Source organism: Scardinius erythrophthalmus, assembly GCF_964197995.2.
Source record: "Scardinius erythrophthalmus genome assembly, chromosome: 18".
Classification (NCBI taxonomy): Eukaryota; Metazoa; Chordata; class Actinopteri; order Cypriniformes; family Leuciscidae; genus Scardinius; species Scardinius erythrophthalmus.
In genome coordinates, this window is record NC_138238.1 from 32,069,916 (window position 1) to 32,089,462 (window position 19,547).

Below are 19,547 nucleotides of genomic sequence, written 5' to 3' on the forward strand. Positions count from 1 at the left end.
ATGAGTGTACAGTCACTAAATGTGCACATAAATTAATTTATTTTATACCCCCCCATGGATGAAATTCTACGAAACTTAGCAGAGGATACCCCCAGAGGATGTCAAGTTAACCATACACATGAAATATGGTGCAGTTCTGAACATCTCAACTGAAGATAGGGGCGATTAAAGCAGAATAATATTGCATTTTAATTTTTTATGGGAAGGGGCGCAAATCACAAATGAGTGATTATGGGCTAGGTTGATGTGGGCCCTTAAGACCAACATACCATAAAAATTTCTTCATCCTCGGTGCCACGGTTCAGGTAGTTATTTAGGAAAAACTGCATTTTTTGGGTTTGGGGGGGCCCAGCGCGGGGGGGGGAGTGGCCCCCGGGGACCAAACGAAATTTTTCCGTAAAAGTCTAGTGGGGCTACATGCCCAGCACATTTCATGTTCCCCGGTGTTTTGGTGTCCCTGGTATCGTTGACGAAAAATTCAGTAGATGACGGAAAAAAAAAAAACTTTGACAATCCCTATATGACCGCTTTCGCTAGATATGCTAGCGGCGGTCATAATTAAGGCGAAACTACTTTGGTACACTACGCACTTTGATGCTTCAAAAAGTTCATAAAGAGATCATAAAACTAATTCATATAAAGTGATCGTGTCTCTTCAGAAAACTCAGACTAAACCGCTCAATTCATGATGAACTGGTTGAATTTAGGCTTTTATTCACATATAAACATTCATCAACTCACACATCAGTTGTGGTAAACAGAAGCTCAAGCATGTTCGCTTGACGTGCGAGAACCAATTAGATTCATTCTCGTGTTACGCACAACGTTTGAGCTTCAGAAAGAACCAATGAGGTTTGTTCTCGTGTGTCAAGCAGTTATGGGTGAGCTGTTTGTTAATCAATGTTCATATGTGAATAAATAAAAGCATATGCGATGGAGTCTCTTCAGAACATTTGGACTAAACCACTCAATTCATATGGATTAGGCCTAGTTTTACGATTTTTTGAAGTGTCAGTGTTTGTTGTGTAGACTACCAATGGAGGGACAGAAAGCTCTCAGATTTCATCAAAAAGATCTTCATTTGTGTTCTGAAGATGAACGAAAAGCTTACAGGTTTGAAACGACATGAGGGTGAGTAACTAATGACAGAATTTTCATTTTTGGGTGATCAAGCCAAAGGCAAAGAGTCAAAATTCTCAAAAATGTTATCCTATGGCTTTTTGCTGTAACACAATTATCAAAATCATGGGTCCACTGATAAAACCTCAAATAAACATCTTAAGTTAATTATTTAAGACCAATATTGTGATGCTGCATCTGTTTTAGCTCTATTATTATGACAGTACCGTCTGAGGGTAGGAAAGCGGTCGAAGTCTGTCGTAATCCTCCTGTCCTGCTGTATCCCACAGTCCCAAGTTCACCGGCTTTCCATCGACCATCACATTGGCAGAATAATTATCAAACCTGAATGAAAGTTAATAGCATATACTTCAGAGACACTAATGTCATATCTGACATATTTATGAATAAAACAAATTATTCAATGGGGAAACAATGAAAATAATGACAAATGTTCAACTGTCCCTTTAGGAAACTCAGGATAAGACAATAAACACACTCTCTGCTGCCTCTTGATGGACTGGAGCGGATCTACATCTCACAGGCATCTAACCAAGATGAGTCCTAGGTCGATTATAAATATTATCGATTATAAATATCAAAACTTTCATGCCTTGCATGATCGGAAGTATAGGCATAACTGTAATTAAAATGAGTCAATATTAAATCAGATCACAATAATTTAATTTAATTGAAATGATAAAAAAGCGTAGCTTACCAGAAATTGTACCATGTAAACACATAGTGTAAACATTGTAACCCCCCCCCCCCCCGCGTCTCGTTTAAAAACGGAGACCTTTTGCTACGTTTGCACCTCCCGTCCACACTAAAACGGCAAAAACGGTGACCCAAAACGGAGAAGTTTAGAAACGCTGCCGACACGTATGATTGGGTGTCATCAGTCAATAAATGAGCTATAGAGAGAGAGAGAGTAATTAGTAGTAGGCTAAATTACACTGTTGAAGATGTAATTAGTAGCTAGTAATTACATTCTTTTTTTTAGAGAGATGTACCCAACACTGTGCAGAAATTATGTTAGGAGATTAATGTTTTAAATATAACAGTTTTAATGTAGAAATATTAATTGATTGAAAAAAAAAAGAAATAATAGGCTTAAACATTTTATTTCCACTATCTCAGTTTAATATTCAGTGAGGGGAAGGAGTGTGTGGGGAACAGTCAGTATTTCATCTGATGCCAGTATTGTGAATGTTTGTGTTTGAACTGAGCAGCTCCAGATGCAGCAGAGCTCTAACTGTGGTGACATCATATGGAGAATGCGTCATGGCAACTCTAAACGACAACTCTGACTCTGGTCTAATGTTGGTGTGTTAGAAGTAAATCGATCGAAAGATTTGAGACTTTCTGCAGATATTGAATTCTTTAGCATTCGGTGTCCATAATGGCGCTGTTTAGCAGTATATTTAGTAAATTGTTTGGGTGTTTTGCTCCGTTTTTGCGCAGAAGGGAGACACCTCAGAGAGCACAGCAGTGTGCAGCGCAAGAATCAGCGGCTGGATCCAGAGAAGCTGGAGAAAAGAAAAGGAAGGTGAGAAAACGGAGGAAACAGAAGATCACAGGGCCAACGCCACTTGTGGAGGTCAAACCTCTGCATTCTACAGTAAGATCTTCCTTCTTAAAGCCAATAGAGGGAGAACTCCCAAAGCTTCCAAGTGTCTCCGGACACCTCGCTTTACCAGGCGCTCGCCTCAAACCCCTGCCGCCAGTGACAAAACCAGCCGTGCATCCTCAACTAGTTCCAGCACCTGAGGATGTGTTATCCCTGTCATCTTCTCCGCTTCAAGTGGATCCTCCCAAACTGTCGGCGGCTCCTTCATGTCCAGATGAAGTTGTTTCCTTCCGACGCTCTTCATCCCAGATGCATCCATTGGCGGTTCCTCCGCGTCCCATGCCAGCACCTGATGCACTGTTTTCCATCCGACGCTCTTCATCCCAAATGCGTCCTACGAAACCACCGATGGTTCCATTGGCGGTTCCTCCACGTCCCACTCCAGCACCTGATGAACTGTTTTCTATCCGGTGCTCCTCATCCCAAATGCATCCTCCCAAAGGACTTCCTCCGAGCCCCACTCCTGCACCTGATGAAGTCGTTGCTCTGCGACGTCCTCCCACCCGGAAGCCTCAGGCGTTCACTTCCCCGTTTGAGCCACTTCCACAACTCATGCTGGTTGACATCGAGGATGAGGATAACGAGTATGTGGAGTACAGAGGGAAGACCATCCAGGCCAGTGACTTACTCGAGACTGAACGCTCCCAAACACCGGAGTCTGAAATGAGAGTGAGAAAGATGTTTGCTTGGTTGGAGAAGGACAGCGAGGTGCAGGAGGAAGCGTGGGCGAGCGAAGTGGAGGAGATCCAGGGATTTGAGGAAGAGGAAGGTGACCCCAGGGAAATGGGAGACTCCAAGGCCATGCAAGGCCATTCGGATGAGGCGTCTCAGATCGATGAGCACATGATGAGGCTCTTCTGTGTAGCCTCTCCTGACGGCCCCAAGACTGAGACCCAGCACAAGGCCAACGTCCAGAAAATGTGCAAAAAGAAAGTTCCACTTTTTCTGTTCGCCTGGGCAGAGGAGAAGGCCAAGAAACAGGAGGAGAAGAAAATAATCAAAGAGGAGGAGCGAAGAGAAAAAGAGTTGCTGCTTGAGCGCTACACGAACGATCCGAGACTGAAGCACTTGTGGATCAACAAGCACAACCGCAACTACAACTCCTCCTAATGCGGATCATCGTCCATCCTCACCTTTAACCTGTGTAAATAAAAAAGTTTGCAAACTAAAATTTTTAAGATCCATGACTCCTCCTGACTATGAAAACATAAAACACATGTAATATGAAGAGAATCAAATTGAAAAAAAAAATTTCTTTGTTAATCAAGTAAACCATAGTTGCTTCAATCCAGTTGATCTCCATCTTGAAATAATATAAAATGTATTTATTTTCTTTATAAAAGTCAGTAAAAAAAAAAAAAGATTTCACTGCAAAAAGCCACAACATAAAGATAGACATCTTTACAATTATTCTAAAAGGCCTTTTACTTCCTTATAAAAAAAGACAACAGAAGGCATTTAGTAGATTGTAATCAACAGGTTTTCCAGCAAAGTTGATCATGCTGACGATTCAGAGGCCTTCAGATATTCTGATATCAAATATGATGCAATAGACTTTATAGGGTTAACTAACGAATTACATTAATAAATTATATATTTTTTCCAGCATTTTGGGAATAAATTTAGTGGAGGATGCAGCGAGTTGAAGGACGATTTTAATGTTTCATTTATGACGTGGAACATCATATTAGAAAGTCTCAGTCTAGTGCATAACTCTTAATGCATGTCTGTCTACTGTTTAGAGCACTTGAGCATAACCCTGATGACTGACAAAATTGGAAACAGTGTGATGCATCAGAATGAGACGAGTGCAAGTGCTGAGTCTGACCTTGAGGCCTAACAGTACATGTACCAGCATGCAATCGTATATTAACTGTAGCTCTATGGCACATTATTTGTTTCTTAAGAGTGACTATTCCTCTTTTTTTCCAGTGCATGAGTGACGAATTGTCAGGAGTTCATAATGTTCCAAGTGCTTGAAAGTCATTCATCAACAAGCTTCCCATGCACCCGGAAACGGTACACACAAGTGTATTCAGGATGACCCCAGTTAGACAGCACTCTCATCTCAATGATCTGAAAAGCTCTCGTCACCTCCTCCTTGAAGACAGAGATACAGAATTACAAGTTTAGGCAAGAGTCATCAAAATCCAATAAAGATAACAAATAAACACCGTCTCAACACCAGAGGTGGCTAAACTAAAGATTAAAGAATATGAGGGTGTGTGAATTAAAAAAAAATGTGCATGGATAAATCCTTTATAATAAATAGAATTGATTGATTTCATGGTGACTTAGGAATAGTTCACCCCCCCAAAAATGGTCCCATAATTTACTCGCCCTCAAGTCATTCTAGGAGTTTATGAAATTCTTCTTTCAGCCGAACACAATCGTCATATTAAATAATATCCTGGCTCTTCCCAGTTTTGTAATGGCCGTATGGATTAATTTTATGATGGATGGATGCGCTTTTTGGAATTTCAAAAACTCTAGCGCCATTCAATGCCATTACAAAGCTCGGAAGAGCCACGATATATTTTTACATAACTCCGATTGCGTTTGGCTGAGCAAAGAAAGTCATATACACCTAGGATGGCTGAGGGCGAGTAAATTGTGGGATATTTTAATTTCTGGGTAAACAAATCCTTTAAAGACAGTCCATCAGCCAATCAGTTACGCCTTGATTTAATATTTATGTAGCGACAGGCTGATTAAATGACTGAAATAACAAAATCACAATACTTACAGAGACCAAGAAGGTCTGAAGAGCATCTCCATCTTCTTCATAGACAAACTGTCCGAGCAACTGCCCCTCTTCCTGCTGCTCGTCATCAAGACCCTTTAACAGAACAGAGACTTCTTTTTTTTTCTTTGACCAAGATAAGTCATCCTTTGTCTAATATGTAAAAAGAAGTTAGTCAGTGCTGGGTAGTAACTGATTATATGTCACCTGGATTACGTAATCCGATTCCAAAATTTAAATACTTGTAATTATGTAAGAACAGTTACTTTTTTTATTGAGTTCATTACTTAACGTAATCATTGATTCTTCCTAATTTTTATATTGTTTCAATTTTCCCTTCTCAAAAGTTTTGTGGAATTGCACACACAGATCAGCCACTAGTCAGGCCAGGCGACTATAAATACATGGTAAATTGAGAGCACAGCATAAAATATAAAAAAATTTTAGTTAGTGAAAAAACACATTCTATTATATTCAAATCAGTGTTATAAACAAGTCAGGTCAAAAGTAATCAAAAAGTAGTCAGATTACACTATAAAAATTGTAGCTAGTGATGTAATCTATTACATGACACATTTTAGGTAATGCAATTTGTATTCAGTAATGGACTTCAATTTGCAATCTACCCAGCACTGAAGACATTTGAAAACCAGGAAACTTTATAAAATAAAATAAAAAGGTTGACTTCTAGCCTAGGTTTGGGAAATTATGGATATTAATAACATTTCTACAGTGGATACACACTACTGGTCAATTAAATCAAATAAATGCAGCCTTGCTGAACAAAAGATACATTCAAAAACAAAAATCAATTATTCCAAACAAATGACTGGTAATGTATATTCTAGTTTTACTCTACAATATGTTATTTGCTGGAAATTGCTTAAAAAAAAAGTAAAAACAAATCTTATTCATTAGTATATTCATTGGAGAGAAGTAGAAACCCTGATATTATTTGAATTCGATGTGTACTTACTAGGGATGTCAACGATTAATCGACGATCGATTAATTGTCGATAATACATTTAATCGATAAAACTTATCGATCATCGATTAAGCAGGTCTTCATGCGCGTGTGCGCTGCTCAACCGCGAAACATGTAAAGCGAGCGCGCCGGAGTTGTGTTTGGGACCATTTTACACCTTCATCATGACTATAAGCTTGCGTGTGCATTCGCAGCCTTTTGTTTTGTGCAAATGTAAGTTGTTATACTTTTTATTTTGTGTAGGCCTATCTATATCTGATTTATCTCATATTGGATGCATTTGGTTAAGAATTAACTCTGTAGTAAAGCGTCAGCTTCAGCGCGCGCAGCTCAAACGGCAGTGCACGACTAATAATGACTATTGGGACTGTAATATTACATAACATTATAAAGAGAACAATATTGTAATAAAACATTGTGAATTATTTGGGTTTAGTTGCCGTGTCGCGTTGCTCCAGGAAGCGCGCGTCCACAACATGAGTAGTTCTGAATGATAGCACGTAACGTTAACTTAGTTCAAGTTCACTTGTGCATGAATTTGCGTCATTTTGTGCAGATATGATTTGTAATATTATGTTTATTTTTAATATATCTGATTAATCTCATATAGGATGCGTTTCTTTTAGATAAATAACGTGCTAGCAAAGTGCTCCAGTTGAAACGGTAGCAGATTCATTCAGCGCGTGCAGTTGTTCCAGGAAGAGCGCGTCACACATTCTAAGCGAATATGAGGCGGCGTTGGTGACACGTTGTATTAGTAGTTATATTTGATTATTAAATAATTAATTTAATTATCAATCACATCGAAACATTTTACAATCCTATTAGCCCTTTATTTATATTTAAAACCATTCTCATTGATTTGGTGAGGATTATAGCGTTCTGAGCAGCATTTGCACACCCTGTCATGCTGTTGGCCAAAGCCACTGCAGTAGACGCATATCGCAGTATTACGGCTAACGATTAATCGATTAATTGATCGTTAATTTAAATGACGATCGATCATAGGAATTTGTGAAAATTGACATCCCTAGTACTTACATATACATTGAAGTCTCGTGGGGCACTGCTAATGTTGCCGGTGGGCGACAGGGATTTGGGCGTATGATCCAGAGAAAAGGGACAAGCCGATCACCAGATAACCATATGAACCTTTAAATGCCCAGCAGTTCCCAGGATGCACGTCTGGCTGTAGGGACAAATGGATGAAGAGAAACAGTGATATAGACAGAAGAGAAAGAGACCATTGGAAATCAGAGCTACACGTGAAATGAGAATTCTCAAAGGTGTCAGACCTGTATGACTACACGTGGTGACTGAGAGAAGTACCACAGCAGGAGGCCAAACAGACTCATCAGTGCCGTTTTGGTGTTGAAGGACTCTGAGCAACGAGTGCTTATGATGCTGCCTCCTACAGACACAAAGAAATGCAGATCTTGTCATATTTAGGCTAGTACCATGCATTAGACGTCTGAGGCAAGGGCACACAAAATGGGAAACGCTTTGAAGTCGTCATGTGATTGGTTGAATTCTACAGGATTTCAAGGAGACGTGTATCACGTGTCCGTCTGGAAACAAAGTCGTTGTGACGCCAAACCCCGTCATGAAATTAGAAAAGTTGTGTTCACAGCTGTGACAATGAGTGCTTATCAGGATCAACTATTTTCAATTTTAACGTTTTTCAATTTAAAAAATCTTTCAGTTTTTATAATTTTTTGTGAAATGATTTGGTAGTCAGAGGTGTTGACTCAATAACTACAACTGTTAACTGACAATAAACTCTTTGTTCCATCACGTTCAACATAGCCGGTCTTCCTCTCATAGGACGCCAGACCGAACAACCAAAAAAGAAAAACGCGCTAACCCATAAAGGCTGCTCTTCGCACATGCGCAGTAAAAGAAACATAACTTGATCTCCCTTTTTTCTTAAAAAAAAAAAATACTGTTACAAGTTTTAGAACATAAGCATTTGTTATTATTATAACAGGATAACAGGTTAACTTAAGTGCTTCAGTTTAAATGACAAGACATTGACAAAACATAAGCAATTCATTGTCAAATCCGTTCAGTGCTTAAGATAGCAAACACCTGTGCTGAGAGCTTTCAGAAGGCCAAGTGCAGATGCGCCCTTTTTTGTCAAGCAGTTAGCTATCTGCTCTTTAGTGGCTGACCACAAGATCTGCTGAGTAGTTCCAGAGTGTATCTTCATACTGCTGATTTCTAGGCGCAGTCTCTTTTCGGTTACAGATTTTGTAGGTTTGAGAGCATCGAGAAGGGAATGATTGTCTATTACACACACAATAGGCACATTGATGCATGAGCAGCCACCAGTGGTAATCTCAGAGTATAGTGTAGCGAGGAAAACTGCAGTCAACTCCATCGGCAAGTGCCAAAGTCTCTCCTGCTAAGGTACTCCGTACATCTCTCCTGATCCGTTTTGACTGCCAAGATATAGGTGAAAATTTTCCATTTTCCCCCATAAGCATGATGAAATGTCCACCCTGTGTGTCACCGTCCGGAAGATTTCCCATTGAGGAATCACTGTACACCACCAATTTAACAGAACTGTTTTCCCATAAGTCCTGGAACCTCAAGATGACCTCTTCTGATTTCAGTTTTCTGATTAGTTTATTTGCACAATGCAGGGTCTGAACAGTGGCATGCTTTGTGTTAGATGCCAACATGGATATGTCATATATTATGTCAGGTCGGCTTTGCCTGGCAACCCACAATATTTGTCCAATCTTTGATTTTAGCATGTCCATCTCAACGTCTGTCAATAACGCTTCACGTTGTGTTGCTCTGGTGGAGTCCACTGGGATGGGTAGCAGATTTTTTATGTACAGTATGTTCCTTGTTGTACTTGTATTTCATCCTCCTTAGAATGTACTTCTACTCCAATTCAGCTGAAACTGTCATGTTCTTCCCGTCCGACTTTAAAGGCAGCTTTCAATTGAGGAATGATATTTATGGAGAATGCATCTGTACCACCCCAAATAAAGTCATCCACATGTGACGCAAGAATCCCTATCACCTTGCAGGAATCACCCACCCAGTAAATACTGCTGGATCTACCTTTGATACTGTAGCTCCCAATTGTTGCATGGTGTCTTTTACTCTATTGTACCAGAATAAAGAAGCATCTGTTAGGCCATAAACACATATTTTTCAACTTCCATATGGTAACTTTGTTCTGCACTTCTTGTGGTGGGTGAATGTAAATATCTCTGGTTAACTCTTGACCTTGTAAAAAGGCTGCTTTAAGGCCCGTTCACACCAAGGACGATAACTATAAAGATAACGAAAAAGATATAATTCTAAAAATCGTTCTCCATATTAAAGAAGAACAGAGTTCACACCACAACTATAATGATAAAGATATGAGGAACGATATCGTTGGGATCACTTTCAGAATGATTTTTTTCCAGCTGTCGAACGATAAAACACTGACAGCCAATCAGAATCCATTCTAATTTAAAGGTCTCGCGCATTTAAAATGGATCTGGATCATCCGGGCGCGCGCGTGCTTAGAATAAAAAGACGTTATCGGTCGCTGGTGTGGACACATATATAGTTATCTTTATCGTTATCTTTATAGTTATCGTGCTTGGTGTGAACAGGCCTTTAATGTCCATGGAGTTAAGCTGCCATTTATACTGACATATGACTGCCATGATCATTTTTAGAGACTCCGAGGCACTTGTCGGTGAGTCTTTGGGAAAGTCTTGAGTGCCTTATGTACAACTCCAGCAGTTGTTTCTTTAAGTGTGCACACCCACCTCATGGAGATACACTTCTGGCCTTCATCTTTCACTTCTTCAAATACGTTATTTCTCTTCCAGGTGCTGAGTTCTGTATTTTTTGCAGGCATGAAGAGATCATCATGTACTATCAATATATCATCTTCATTGTAGTCAGTGCTCAACTTAGCATGTTCGGATGGAAACACCTGAACATTGTCCATTTATCTTATTACAGATTGACTGATGCAGTTGTGCCCGCAATTTCCTCAGGCTCACTGTACTACAAATTGTACCAGTTTTTGTGTTTGCCGGTTGCCTTTCCTGCTCGGCTGAGGATTTTTCCAGTATGGATTTGTCCACTTTGATTATCTGTGTATCACAGTTCATGGATGAGCAGGTTTGTCTTCCCCTATGGGTGGAATCCCGTAAGCTGGCTCCACGATACATCGGCCCCTTTAAGATCCTCAGAAAGATTAACCCAGTTTCCTTTCGACTTATTCTGCCCAGTTTGTTCCACTTTGTCTCCAGCCAGGACGTCTGCCCCAGCTCCCCGCATGATTGATGGACAGCCAGCTTACACGGTCCGCAGGCTGCTGAATTGCCGCCAGATACGCGGAAGGGTGCAATACTTGGTAGACTGGGAGGGTTATGGCCCGGAGGAGCGGACCTGGGTTCCAGCTCGGGATATCTTGGATCCGGCTCTCATCTCAGAGTTTTACCAAGCCCGAAGAGACCATCTAGGGAATGTCAGGAGCCGTTCTTATGGGATGGGCTCCTGTAATGGTCTTGTCTCCAGAGCGCATTTTCATCCTGGCCAGTAGGGGTCGCTCTCCTTGAGCTCTCCATATCATGCTCCCTCCAGAACTGTGGATGGCGCTTGACTATAATTGACACTAGACTCTCCACTCCTGAAGGAGGCTGTATCTGCTACATGTATCACAGTTTTTAACAATGTTCTTGAGAATTGTGTTGCTTTCATCATCATGATTACCTGAGCAGGCCGGTCATTTTTGCAGTCTATCAGCTGAAGCAGGTCCAAATTGTCTGTGTAGTTTCAATAGGACAGTCTCTTTTTCTTTAGTTGTCATGTTTTGTCACAGCAAGAATTTCATTTTCATTTTGTGTCTTGTTCTCACTTGTCTCCTTTTCATCTAGATGAATGTCTTCTCTCAAATTCACAGTAATGTCCTGAAGATGTTAGTTCAAGTTCAACAGGTTGTTTAAGCATCGTTGCTTTGTCATGTGCAATGTCCAGAACTGCACTTGCTCTTTTCAATGAAGTCTTGCTTAAAAGCATTGGTATTTCTGCAGGAACAACTTCTGTCTCTATTTTGCATCTGGTATGTCCTATCCTTGGTGGAATAGTAACTTTCCTTGTGGAATAAACAACCTTGCCATCACCAAATCTGAAAGGTCTTGCACTTTGTCATCTATTTTCAGTAACTCACTCTGTGGCAGCCCACTTGTGTAATCCTCAAGCCATTTTTCTCCACACACAGTTCTTGTACAGACTGTGTCAATCACAGCTGATCCTAAAGACTCCATGAAAATTTCTGCGTTTTTCAACGTCATATTTTAGTCCTTCATCTTTTGTCAGTCTTACATGTTCCTTTTTATTTGGACAGTCCTTTTCCCAGTGATACGTGCTTTGGCAAAATCAAGGGGTGTTGTGCCTTGAGCTATGGTTTGGGGTTGTGGTGTCGTGTTTGACTTGTGTCCCCATTTTCCTGAGTATCTCGTGTAATAGGCAATGTCACTATCTGCGTTTTGCAGTGCACTGCCGCCCTCTCGTGGTGAAGCAACATTATCGCCCAAATTTCTTTTTAAGTCTGATTTCATATCAGTGAAAGAAACGCTAGAGCAAGCTGTAAGAGCTAAATGTTTATCTTTAACAGTAAGTCCGGCAGTATTGAGTATTTTAAAGGCTAGTACGGCGTCAGGAAGCTCCATTTTGAACTTACAAAAATGGAAGTTGTTTAGATGCTCAAACTCGACGATGTAATCCACCATAGAAACACAGCTCTCTCTGGTGATCCGGTCAAATTCTGTGTACTGTCGATCTTTTTCTTCTTTTAAAAACCCAAAAGTCCAATTTCGCTATGAGTGTTTGCATTCCAGTGTCATCATTCAAATCCTCAGCGGAAATTTCCACAGCCCTTGCTCTGCCATTAGTGACAAAGTAACTGCCAAGGCTTTTTTTTGTTGTTGTTGTTGTTTTCCAGGTCAGTAACACGTCTCCAAATTTCAGTCTCATTTATCCAACTTTCGTAAGCCGTCTTCTCGTCAAACGATGGGGAATTTTTGTAATTCCCAGCAGCAGCCATCCTCTGCTACCAATGGGACCATATTTTTTTTAAAGGTTTAAAGGGGGGCGCGACCAAAAAAAGTTTGAGAACCACTGAACTAAACACTGGATTTTTTTAATTATGCACCATTGTTGCAGTAAACTTGCACAATGTTCTTGAATGAATTTCACACTGATCTGTTATTGACTACATTGACTGAAACAACAAAATAGGGCTTGCTTACCTTCGCACGGACGTTCTCAAACGAGGCTGGACTCACTAGAGAGAAACAGATCAAGAACACATCCTATAAGAAATGAAAAACAAATCAGACAAAACCCTCCTGTTATTCTAATGTTCAACTATTTTCTTTTAGAATTATATGACTATCTGTAAAACACAGCATTAACTAGACTGTTGCATTAATGAACTGTAAATTGACTTCACTTGATTCCCAATGAAACAGAGCAACAAAAAAAAAACACAGTGAGGTTTGTGCCTAGATGACAACAGCAAACAATTGAGCCATTCACTCTCACAGCCTTAGTAACAAAGACAACGACAAAACAGAGCTGCCATTAATGCTCTGAGTAACATAAGAAATCACTTTAGCCTGCCAGGAATCAAGACCTGGGGTCCGTTCTTCGTACGTTGCTTAAAACATCCGAGATCAAATGAGACATCCAAGATGATATAATCGTGCTACTCGTGATCTGGCTAATTAGGTTCTTCGAACACACTTGCCGGATATGATTAGTATAGCTTCTTCTTCTTCTTCTTTTTTGTTTTACTGGCAACCGCACTTAACAGTGCATTACTGCCATCACCCGGTAGCTTGGAGCTTGGAGCTTGGATCAGAAACATTCCTAAGCACCCCCCCCCCCCCTTCCCGAAAAAAAAAAAAAAAAAAAACCCACTGGCGATTAGTATAGCTGGGTTGAGTTATCTGAGATAATTGCGCGTTCATGCGAAGTTTAAAAGGGGATATGTATCGATAGTAGAAACATTGATCAGCAACGCTGCTATTGGCTGTTCAGCGTGGCCGAAGAGCGCGCTCAGTTTTTCTCCTCAGCAGAGCAAGAACTAATAGTCGAAGTTTATTCGGATTTTTTATGTTTCATCAAAACGCCAGGGAACACCTCAAAGTCTGCAAAAGCCAGGAGAGAGGGTTGGCAAAAAGTAGCAGACAATTTAAATCCGTTAGAATTGGCCATGTTAGATGTTTTTATCACTTATTAGCCTATATTTTTGTATTTTAATAACTGCATAATTACTTTGTTCATTGTAATGTCAGAGTCACCACACTAGAACATGGGAACAAATAAAAGTGAAGTACAAAAATATTCTACATAATGGTAATTTTTTGTTATATTATAGTCTCTTTTATAAAAGGCACTGTTAAATGGTGTTCTGTTTATAAAAGCAACCAAGAAAAAGGCTGAAAAAAAGAAATAAAAGATCTTCGTAGCCTACACTGTAAAATACTTTTTGCTGCATTAAATTAAGGCCGTATAGTCATTTCAACTGTTAAATCTTGAGTAATGATGAATTGCTTTGACTTGTGAAAGTGAAAACTGATAAACTTATGTTAATGGAAAAATGTTTTGCCATGAGTTATTGATCACATTCACTTGTATCTGTTCCCAAGAAAGTGGTGGCTGAAATATGTGCAGTAAGTGGACATTTTCTAACTTTCCAAAGGAAAGAAAGTATAAGACTTTGTAATGTCCATTTGTTTCCATTGCACTGGACAGTGAAATAAACCCTCTCAGATACAGTGCTATGCATAAGTTTAGACACCCATGCTAAAGTTGACTAAAATGAGGAATAAAAAGCATCTTTTGGAAATTGAACTTAATGCCTTAATTTAAAAAATTAGGAAAAATCCAACCTTTAAGGACACCAATTTTCTTTGTGAATGAATAATGTATCGTAAATAAATAAATGTTCTTCCTTAAAATACAGGGTGCATAAGTACAGATTGGCATGGAGTACTTTCCATAAGATCATCTCTCAATGCAAATCAAACCAGCTATTAGGCTAACTGAAATAAAACCATGCCAATCTCTAGGTGTGGTGAAGGCTATGCGATGATGTGGGGATATTTTAATTCTAAAGGCCAAGGGAACTTTATCAGGATGCAGAAAATTCTGGATCCATGAAGTAACTGGCCTTTAAAAACAAAAATCTGCCTGCCTCTATGGGAATTTAACATAGGGGTGTCCAGACTTATGCACCCTGTATTTTAAGGAAGAACATTTATTTATTTACGATACATTATTCATTCACAAAGAAAATTGGTGTCCTTAAAGGTTGGATTTGTCCTAATTATTTTTAATTAAGTTCAATTTCCAAAAGATTATTTTTTATTCCTCTTTTTAGTCAACTTTAGCATGGGTGTCTAAACTTATGCATAGCACTGTAACTGTCATATGGAGGAACTAGCCTACCTGCAAGTGCATAAATAACTTTAAATACCTAATTTATACTTGTATGCTGTATGACTGCAATATAAGTTGCAGGATTCCACATCTACAGAAAGGCCTACAGAAGAGCCTGCACAGACAGAGGAGACATTGGCCTACAGGTGGGCAGTGTATAGCCAACTTTTCCTTTTTATTTGTTGCATGTGGCATGTGTCTAATATCTCTTGTTGCAGGCACTTGGCCACTAGCTTTTCTTTAAAAAGAACAATTGAAATAAAACTCAATGAACTAAGCATATTTGTCTTTTATTAAACATTTAATGAAAAGTTTTTTTTTTTTTGGCATTGTTGTGTAATATGGCACATGCAACAATGTCACAGGCCCTGTCAGGTGTGCAACACTCAGACTTTTCAGACACTGAAATCTTCCCTTTAGTTAGCCAAAGTTCATTTCATTGTGTGCCCTTGTCCTGGCTAGAGCTGCATTGTAACTGGTTTGGGTCAGGGAATGGGGCCATAAAACACCTGTCTGCAGGCAGGAACGTGTCATAATCACCAATGAAAAAAAATGCAGTTCTGTTAGGATCAGCATAAGTGTATGTAATACAGTGAGCTTGATATTTAATTGTGGAACTTTTCCTACCAGTTTCAAATAATATGCATAAATGAGAATCTCTGAAAATGCTTAAGTCATGCAGAGATCCTGGCCATTTTGCTTTCACATTTGTGATATGGAAGATTTTAGTCAACTGCCTTTTTTAAATTTGATATAATATTACTAATCTGCAATATTAAGAATCACAATAGTAACTGGGCTGCACATTTACATTGTGAACCCCCTTTCTGTTCACATAATCCCCTTCATTGAGGCTTTGATGGCAGTCTATATAGCCTATAGTCTGGTACCAATCACATTAGTGAAGCCTGAGTGACATACTGTAATGGCTTGGTCATGATTGCATGATCTTCATAAAAAATTATAATAACCTAAAAAAAAAAAACTGCTTTAAAAAAAACTGCTTTACAACATTGGGTCTTAAGTGGCTTGGAAATGCCACAAAAAAAAAAAAAACTAAAACTGTTTTTTTACACCTAAAAGCGCCAGGTAAACTCCGAATGACACGACAGACAGCACTTTCCATCAAGTTCTCCGCATCTCCAATAGTGTAAAGGAAAGAGACACTCGCAAATAATCTTAGGGCGATGCAAACAGTTTGTGCTGTAGTTAAAGCCCGACTCCGACAAGTCGAAAATAAATGTGGGTTTCCAACAAATTAATAATGTTAACGACAATCTCACAAGTCACGAGAAAAATATATAGCCTATCTCAGAAAGTGCACTATCGCTGCGCTGGACTTCCTATCAGCTCCGCTTATGAAGCCATGCACAGTAGGCTATAATCCTGTTAACATGAAATAAGCCTGCTCGCGAGCAGGTTTAAGATTGCGCACCTGTTGCTATGACAGCAAGTCCAGGATGAGCGCCGAAGAACCAAACAATCCAAGATCATGCCAAATCGCCAACAATCAAATCCAGCTAAGTGAGTTAGCGACGTACGAAGAAGGGACCCCTGGGCTATTTTTAAACATTTCACCGTCCTAAGGCTTAGTGTTTATTACACTTCCTAAGCAGTATGTCATCACTTCGCGCCCTTCGTGCGTCACGGCCCGCCAAAATGGCCGTGGCTATGGCTATATAACCCGCGCCGTCCATAGTTGCCTTGATATTTCATCTCCTTTCAGCGAATGATCCTCTTCGCTGACTCTGGAAGAAGCCTCGTGCCGTTGAAACAGCACTTCAGCGGGACGAGCCACTGCACTGCAGGACTGAGAAAGCCGGCTTCGACACTCTCCCTACGCCGCCTTCAGCCGCCGTCTCTCGCTGCACCATCCGGCGTGCATATTTCCTTTAAGCTCCGTGTGTGTCGCCGCTGCGTTCACTCACGTTTTCTAGAAGAGTCGTTTTATAGCCGAGCCCCCCTCACGGCTGGAGACCGCCACATCCTTTGCGTCTCCTGCCTGGGGAAGGACCACGCCGACATCGCTCTCTCTAAAAGCGGCGGCCCGGAGTGCGACATGATGGATTTATCGACCCTGCGGGCTCGATTAGCTGTCTTCGGTGAGGACACACTTCCGCCTCTCTCTCATGGGCCGCGCCATAAAAAGCGCCGTTCTCAGAGAGTACCGGATGCCTCTATAACACACAAGGTCACGCCAGGAGGATCTCCGCGTGCCTCGCCCTCACCCGGTCTTCTTCACCGATGGCCAGCGCCCGGCTGTTTCCGCGATCGCTCTTGGGAAGCGATTCAGTCCCGCTGAAGCGCAACTGACCTAGCCCTGCGAGCGACGAAAACCACCGCTCAGGCTATCGGCAGAAACATGGCGGTCCTCACCGTCTCGGAGCGCCATCTGTGGCTGACGCTAACAGACATGAAGGACGCGGACAGAGCCTCCTTCCTGGATTTGCCGATCTCACCATCCGGTCTGTTCGGCCCGTCTGTCAAGGGCTTCACGGAACGCTTCACCGAAGCACAGAAAGCGTCACAGGCCTTGCAACACTTTCTTCCCAGGCGAGGTGATTAAGACGATGGTTAAGTCTCGCTGCGGCCGGACCACCGTCGAAGAGCTCGCGCACACTTCTCGCAGTTCCTGCATCTGAGGCGACTGGAGATGTTTATATTGCAGTACTGTTCATGAGCCTATTACACAACATGCACGCCTGCACACAAACGCCGTTTTCACGGCGACCCAAATAAATCCCAAAAAGAGCAAAATGTCTGCCTTTTATCCGGCTCACGTCGACTGTGTTTTAACTGTAGGAACTGTGCCCACTATTCAGTGCTCACCCCTACTCATAAACACTGCCCGTTCAGTGTTAGTGTCAGTGTAAAAAACTTCCCCGCTCTCACAGCGATTGTATCATGTGTAAACCAGGCGCCCGTTACTCAATGCGCTCCTCCTCAAATAAGCGCTGTATGTACAGTGTCACAAGCACAAGTCGATCAGGTTACCGGATCCCTAACACACAGCGATCCGAGCCCAGACATCATTCTGCCCCTAGCCTTATGTGCAAAAGCTAGGGAAATCATCCCGGGTCAGAATGGGTGTTAAACATAATAAAGCGAGGCTACTCGCTGCAGTTCGCTCGCAGACTCCGCGCTTTTGAGCCATAGTCGAAACTATGGTGAAAAGCGAAGTAGCACACCTACTTTTTTACAGTTGCTATTTTCAAACGAATCAGGGAGAGCAAGTGCGCTGTGCTCCTAGTAGCTCCGCTTTGGAGGAACCAAGTGTGGTTCCCGGAGCTGATGCAGCTACCGGGAACAGCCCCGTGGCCGATCCCAGTGAGGAGAGACCTCCTCTCTCAGGCCAAAAGGACGCTCTGGAATCCCCACCCCGAGCTGTGGGCCCTGCATGTATGGGCCCTCAACGGGTACCTGTTAACCTCCCAGAGGGAGTGTTAAACACTATACCGTCTTCCCGATGGCTCTCGCTTCAGTCAAGCGTGTAGGTGACCTGCACGCGCTCTCCGTGAGCACTACCTGTATTGAGTTTGAGCCTAATGATTCTAAGGTCATCCTCAAACCAAGACACGGTTATGATCCTAAGATACTTGCCACTTCGTTCAGAGCGCAAGTTATTTCCCTGTCTGCTCTCCCTATATCTGATGACGAGAGGGACGCAAATGTTCTCTGCCCTGTTAGGGCTCTTAGGATTTATGTGGAGCGTTCTGCTGTTTTCAGACAATCAGAACAGCTCTTTGTATCCTTTGGTGGCCGCACTAAAGGGTTGGCTGCCACTAAACAGAGCCTTTCACGTTGGATAGTCGATGCTATTTCATTGGCTTACGCATCCAAAGGCCTCTGTTGCCCCCTGGGCGTCAGGGCTCACTCTACTAGAGGCATGGCCTCGTCCTGGGCTTGGTCCAGTGGGATTTCACTTCAGGATATCTGTATGGCGGCAGGCTGGGCATCTCCGTCTACATTTATCAGGTTTTACAACCTAGAAGTTCCCGCTTTACAGGCTAGACTGTTATCAGTTTAACCATGCTGCTGCAGTTACTTGCCTGACTTAGATCTGGCATAACTGTACTATAATGTATCAAGCATTATTCATTCATGTTAGCTTACTCGTCTTATGAGCCCCGGGCACTTGCCCTGGGACGCTGACTGAGGAAGTTTTTTGAGCACGCACTGCGTTTCACACGGGGTTCCCGTAGCGTAAGCTAAGGCTTATGCAACACGAGAGTACTCTCGAAAGGGAACGTCTCGGTTACTAACGTAACCTCGGTTCCCTGAGATGAGGGAACGAGTGTTGCGTTACCTTGCTGTGCTTGTGCTCCGATACAGTATCGCTTCAGTCGATGAAACCAAGGCAACTATGGACGGCGCGGTTTATATAGCCATAGCCACTCCCATTTTGGCGGGCTGTGACGCACGAAGGGCGCGAAGTGCCCTCATTGGTTCGTACGTCACAGCTGCCTCTCCATAGGTTGCAGCAGTTGCCGCAGAGCAGCCAATAAGCGCAAAGCCGTCTCGCTTAGGTCTGCTTGCTGCAGCAAGTGCGTTTTAAATTAAGGCGAAACTACTTTGGTACGCTACGCACTTTGATGCTTCAA

General features: G+C 41.7%; 1 protein-coding gene and 1 long non-coding RNA gene across 3 annotated transcripts in view; both read right to left on the reverse strand.

The window, feature by feature from the left end:
* Nucleotides 1-1,601, reverse strand: part of LOC308707346 (SUN domain-containing protein 1-like) — a 33,008-nt gene extending 31,407 nt beyond the window's left edge. Inside the window, exon 1 of the mRNA XM_081393738.1 lies at nt 1,347-1,601. The gene's annotated coding sequence lies outside the window, so the exon portion shown is untranslated. The remainder of the gene's footprint in view (nt 1-1,346) is intronic.
* A 2,454-nt stretch (nt 1,602-4,055) lies between these two features.
* LOC308706750 lies at nt 4,056-13,294 on the reverse strand. Of its 2 annotated transcripts, none has more exons than XR_014032083.1 (6): nt 13,113-13,275; nt 12,750-12,812; nt 7,773-7,888; nt 7,519-7,666; nt 5,496-5,588; nt 4,056-4,849 (listed from the first exon to the last, which is right to left on the reverse strand). It is a non-coding gene; the product is annotated as an uncharacterized lncRNA (long non-coding RNA). The 2 variants fall into 2 exon arrangements; XR_014032084.1 differs by having other exon boundaries at nt 4,061-4,849; nt 13,250-13,294.
* Between the last annotated feature and the right edge of the window lie 6,253 nt (nt 13,295-19,547).